Source organism: Triticum urartu, chromosome 5 (genome assembly GCF_003073215.2).
Source record: "Triticum urartu cultivar G1812 chromosome 5, Tu2.1, whole genome shotgun sequence".
Classification (NCBI taxonomy): domain Eukaryota; kingdom Viridiplantae; phylum Streptophyta; class Magnoliopsida; order Poales; family Poaceae; genus Triticum; species Triticum urartu.
In genome coordinates this window covers 18,944,423-18,950,504 of record NC_053026.1, presented here as the reverse complement: position 1 = coordinate 18,950,504, position 6,082 = coordinate 18,944,423, and positions in this window count along the sequence as shown.

The window sequence follows — 6,082 nt, the reverse complement described above, 5'->3', positions numbered from 1 at the left end:
TATAGTGACAAGAACTTCTATATAGAAAGGAAGAAAATAAACTGTACACCAAATTCCTCTAGAACAATTTGTGCACCCAGAGGTAGACTGATAGACATGAAAAAAAATCAAATCTTATTGAATATTGTTTATACGGTTTAACTGTAATAATGTATGGCTACTGTATATGAACAAGAAATTTGAAGGAAATATGTTCCAGTTTTTTCGGCGATGACGAGACGATATTGAGAGCAGACACCTATAGTTCAAATTGGCTGTGAGAGCGGCATTCTACTACAAAATATAGCTGATCGTGTATTTGAAATAGACAAGATGTCTACGAAATAAATACTGCGAATAAGGCCATGGCCATATACAGTTTCTATTTGTCTATTTTATCTCCAACCAGTGCTTTGGGGCTAGGGTCAGAGGTTATACAAGCACAAACAAACTGAGTACTACCGTCAGCTACATCATAGTCGAACATAACTTGACTAAATCGTACATGCAAGGAATCTATCCAACGAAGCTGATGGCATGCACTACCTGTTGATTGGCATGGCGAAGTTAGAAGCAAAGGGAGAGAGAAGATCGCTAGTGAGGTAGCTATCCTGAGCCAAGCAAGATTTGAGAATTGGAATCCATGGAGGACTTAGCCACAACGCTAGAGGATTTCATGGAGTTCGAGCTCGCCTCAGCCATGCACCCCCTTATCCGAGTGTGGATTTTCCATACTCCCATATAGCTACACCTTCTAGCCATCCAATTTGCACCAGGATCCGGTTATATATATAGGGTCGCGCTATTCGTCATCCTGGATGAGAAATTGTTATTCTTCACCCCCTTCTTATTTTGACGTTAATACACCGTATTTTTATGTTCCATAAATTTTGTCTTATTTCATATGTAAAAAGAGAACGTAAGAAAATATATACTCGTCGTAAAAAATATTTTATGTTACTAAAGTTACGAACGTAAAAACATACATAAATGCGATATTTCTGGTCTTATAACCTATTTTTTTATTTTCTTATACCAAATTTTACATAGTGAATCAATATGAATGTACTATTTGTATTCCAAACATAATTTATTTATGAAGCGATCGTAAAATTACCTCGGGTGAAAAATAACTTATTTTGCACCCTGGGTGATGAATAGTAACACTATATATATATATATAGCAGCACTATTCTAATCCCAGGATTAGAATAACTATTTGGATCATGGCGCGCCCTATATAGGGCCCGAAGAGGCGTTCCCGAACTCCTGAGAAAACCCACCCGACTGGTCAAAGAAAAAAACTCACCCCACCCACTTCCCACAACTCCGTCCACTACCCTCTCCCGATCCCATCTGCACACTCCTCACGGCATCGCGCCGCCGCCGATGAACTTCTCCTGATCCACCACCGCCGCCCTACATCCCGCCGGCACGCCTAACTCTGGCCACCTACCGCCGCCGCCGACGAGCGAATCCAGCGCCGCGCCAGGTTCGGCCGCCCCTTCTTCCCCAGCGCACTGCCGCCACCAGAGCGCCCCCCCGGCCCATGGGTCCCGCCGCCGGTCTCCTCCTACAACCCCGCCGCCACCGTCCACCGGATCCAGCTGCAACTCCGCCACACGCCTCGGATCCGGCTGCGGCGCCGCCCCCCACCGCAGGATCCAGCCGCCGCCCCAACCGCGAGATCCGTCCGCCGCCCCCATCCGGCCGCCGTGATGTCACCGTCCATCGCCCGGTGGTGCAGTGCGGCGCGCCCTTCCCTCCCGTCCGGCGCGAACTTGCCTCTACGCCACCTCGACCTTCCCTCCCCTTCGGTGCAGCCTGCCCTCTACTCCGGCGCGCCCTCCTACTCCTCCTGCACGTGCGGCATGAACCTGGCCTTCGACCGCGAGCTCATCGGCCCGCCCATATACTTCGGCCTCATGGGCGATGGCCAGCCCATCGGACGCTACGACGACATGTGGCCGACTGGTGCGTCAAGGTGACTATAACTAAACTAAACACACACATCGTCTTTGAGTTTGGTCCGGCTGTACTGAACTTTTATTGAATAATTTGTGTATGTGTGTAGGTGATCTGCGACCACCTTGGGCTAGGAGTCAAGATGGGACTGCCCTACATCTGGCACAGCAAGGCCAACAACCCGTTCGTGAACCTGAAGGAGTACAAGGGCATCTTCTGGCAGGAGGACATCATCCCCTTCTTCTAGGTCGCGAAGCTGACAAGGAATGCGGCACCGTGCAGAAGTGCTACATCTCGCTCTCGCAGCAGGTCAAGGAGAAGCTCGGCAAGATCGACCCCTACTTCATCAAGCTCGCCGACGCCATGGTCATGTGGATCGAGGCCCGGGACATGCTCAACTCCAAGGACTCCAAGGAGGCCGACGCCAACGGCAAGCTCAAGGGGAAGTAGATCAAGATCGAGGGAGAGAACCTTTTTTTGCATTAGAATACTGAGCAGGCGGTGAGGCGGCGTATACCGGTTTCTTCAGTTCGTAGGTTCAATGCGTGCATCAGGTATTCAGGTTCAGGCTGTTGTGTACTACAAAACATTAGCTGCCTGTATGTGAGAAAACCATGTTGTTTCTTATTTTGTTTATGTGAGAAAACAAAAATGTATTTTAGAAGTTCATTTATTATTTCCCCAAAAGTTCATATATTACTACCTGTATGTATTTTGACATTTCACAACAACTGACAAGAATTGCGGCTGGATAGAGCGGCAAAACGATGGTACGCCACTCAAGCAGCAAAAAGCAAAAAGCAGCTTAACTGAAGTTCAATTCGTACGCTACTAGTAGGTCAACTACAGCAGCAGCAGAGTTCTTAGCGTCTTCTTCCTAATTTCCCCTTGTGAAATTCTATAAAAAGGAAGGAACAATCTCCTTCTGGCTCAGCCATCGGTGATCCCGTTCGTGCTTCTCCTAAAGACCAAGTCGAACTTCACCAAAAACTAGAAAAAAAGATGAGCACGTTCGTGCTTCTGCTGCAGACCAAGTCGAACTTCACCAAAAACTAGAAAAAAGATGAGCACGTTCGTGCTTCTCTTGCAGACCAAGTCGAACTTCACCAAAAACTAGAAAAAAGATGAGCACGGATGCCTGTCGATGTCCGTTGTGTTATCCTGCTGACCAAGCAATTCAAAAGGAGCAGGTGGTTTTGTTTGCCTAAAGTACAAACATAAAAACATTCAGTTTTGATTCTCTGTAGTTATTCCTCCTAACTCGAGGGAGCACTAACCATCCAAATATGTGCTCTTATACCTTTTTCTGTTCAAAGTGTGGTGAGGAATGAGAGGTACAGTATGTATTTTTTTATATGAAAAATGTTCGTATAGCAACAAGCAGGAAACAATTGAAACTATGTCCTTCTTTTGTTTGATTGTTTCTGTATTTGGCTTATGGAAAAATTTACTTGAGTTCCGTATAGAAAATTTTGAAAATTTCAAATTGTAAAAAAGTTAAAACTTCAAATAGTTAAAAAAATCACATTTCCATGTTTCTAAAAAAAATAAACGAAGACGTTGTAATAAAAAAAGAGTTAGATGTTCACGCGCGAGGCCCGGCCGCGGCGTCGTCCTGCTCCGCCGCCGCGGTCGTGGAAGATGACCATAGTATTGTGTGTAATGCCTGCACATAGTGTACCAGCACATAGTGTTGTGTGTAATACGAATTGGTGTTGTACTGTGCATGTATATTCTTGTGTAATTTTTTGCTTTTCGAACATGAAGTTCATGTTTTAGAAAAAACTAAGTTCAGAGGTATCACATAACAAAAACTTTCATCCAAAAAAACCCAAAGGTCATTAGAAAAAGCATCTCAAACAATTTTGTAAAAAAGATTTCTCTGTTAAAATAAACCTAGAAGTTCAAATTTAAAAACGGAGTGGTTCGATGTCTATCAGAAAGTAGGATTTTTTCCATTACTAAAATAAATAAAACTAGGAAGTCCATATTAAAAAGATGGAGAAGTTCAATGATTATAGGAAACTCAGATTTTCCTCGTTAGTAAAGAATGGAAACAAGAAGTTCAAAAATAAAATAACAAGAATTTCAACATTAAAAAATAGAGCGCTTCAAAATTTCATAAAAAAGATTAAGAAAAAAACCCAGGAAGTCCATATTAAAAAGACGGAGAAGTTCGATGATTATAGAAAAATCTCATATTTCCCTCGTTATTAAAGAATGGAAACAAGAAGTTCAAAAATAAAATAACAAGAAGTTCAAAAATAAATTAACAATAAGTCCAACTTTAAAAAAATAGAGCACTTCAAAATTTCATTAAAAATGATTAAAAAATAAAACCAGGAAGTCCATATTAAAAAGATGGAGAAGTTTGATGATTATAGAAAACTCAGATTTTCCTCGTTATTAAAGAATGGAAAAAAGAAGTTCAAAAATAAAATAACAAGAAGTTCAACTATTAAAAATAGAGCGCTTCAAAATTCATAAAAAAGATTAAGAAAAATAAGATTAAAAATTCATAAAAAAACTCAACATAAATAAGAAAAATAAGATTAAAAATTCATAAAAAATAGAGCGCTTCAATATTTTCATGTAACCGAGAGAAGTTCAGGTTGATAACTGCTAGAAGTTCATGTAATACACGGTGTACATTTTGTATTAAAAAAAGAACAAAAAAGAAAAGGCAAAAAGTTTTGTTGTTATAAGTTCAAGTCCTTCGTCGAAGAAATTCAAAAAAATTATTGTGAGAGAGATTTTTACAAAAGGAAATAACATTTGTGTAACACTGACGAATGGATGAGAAAATTACAAACGAAAATACGTCACAAAAGTTCAACTGAAAACAGCAGGAAGTTCACCTACTACACTGAATGAATTTCAGATGGAAAACTTTTAAAATCGTCGCGAGTATGAAAAAACGATCAACACGGGAAAGTTAAGTGCTTACAGTAGCTTTCCACCGGTATATCACTTGCTCAATTCCAGTGAGTGGATGGAGAGCTACGAGCAGTGGATGGAGACCTACGAGCAAAAAAATCACGTGAAAAACAGAGTGAAGTTCAGGTACACGCGCCGAGAAGTCCAGGTTCTTCACGCGGTGCATTTTCGAAGAATCTGTTTCGCGATAAAGGTAGAACGCATGATCCCGCCGTTTTCGAAATTACTTGAAAACGGCTAGGAATCAGAGAAAACCATCAACATGAAAAAGTTTCGCATTTTCCGTAGCTTTTCAGCGGTATATTATTTGCCCATTCGGATAAAGTTTGTAGAAATTACGGCAAAAATACGTTTTTAACCATTTTCAAAACTGACATAAAACTGTAATGAATTAGAAGAAACAATATATACAAAAAAGTTTTGCATTTCTTCAAGCTTTCCAACGCCATATCATTTGCTGCATTTGGACATACGGTTAAAAAATTAGCTCGAAAATACGAACTCGGTGGAACTTGTACCATTTTATAAATTACTTTTAAACCATTCAAAATTAGAAAAAACTTTTAACATAAAAAAGTAGCGCATTTTCATAAGCTTTCCAACTCCATATTATTTGCTTCAATTGGATTAGCCGTTTAGAAATGGTGTCAAAAATACGAACTCGGGTGTTCGGTTTACGAAATTTTATGATTTTCCGAATTACTCTTTAACCGTAGGGAATTAGAGAAAACTTTCAACATGTGGAAGGAGCGGTTTTGCAGTAGCTTTCGAACGACATATTATTTGCCTCATTCTGATAAACGATTTAAAATGCGATCGAAAATACGATTCACGTTTTTTGTATGAAGAAAAAACGGTTTTCAAAACTGCTTTTAAACCGCTTACATTTTGCCAAAATTTTAACTTGGGTCATGATACTGATGTCCATAGCTATCCAACGGTATATCGCAATGCCCATTTGGACACATTTTAGCTGAAGTTCAACCTAGTACTCGGGGAAGGTCAGGCGCGTTACTCGGGAAGTTCATGTTGTGATCAGAATGTTATTCTGATCCCGTGATCAGAATAGTGTTTATATATTATATATATATATATATATAATATATATATCTCTTTCTTGTTACGTTCAAATAAGAGAATATTTGACCTTGAAACTTTGCAGGTCAATGATAAACAAGTGTCACTCTTGTTCATAAAATGT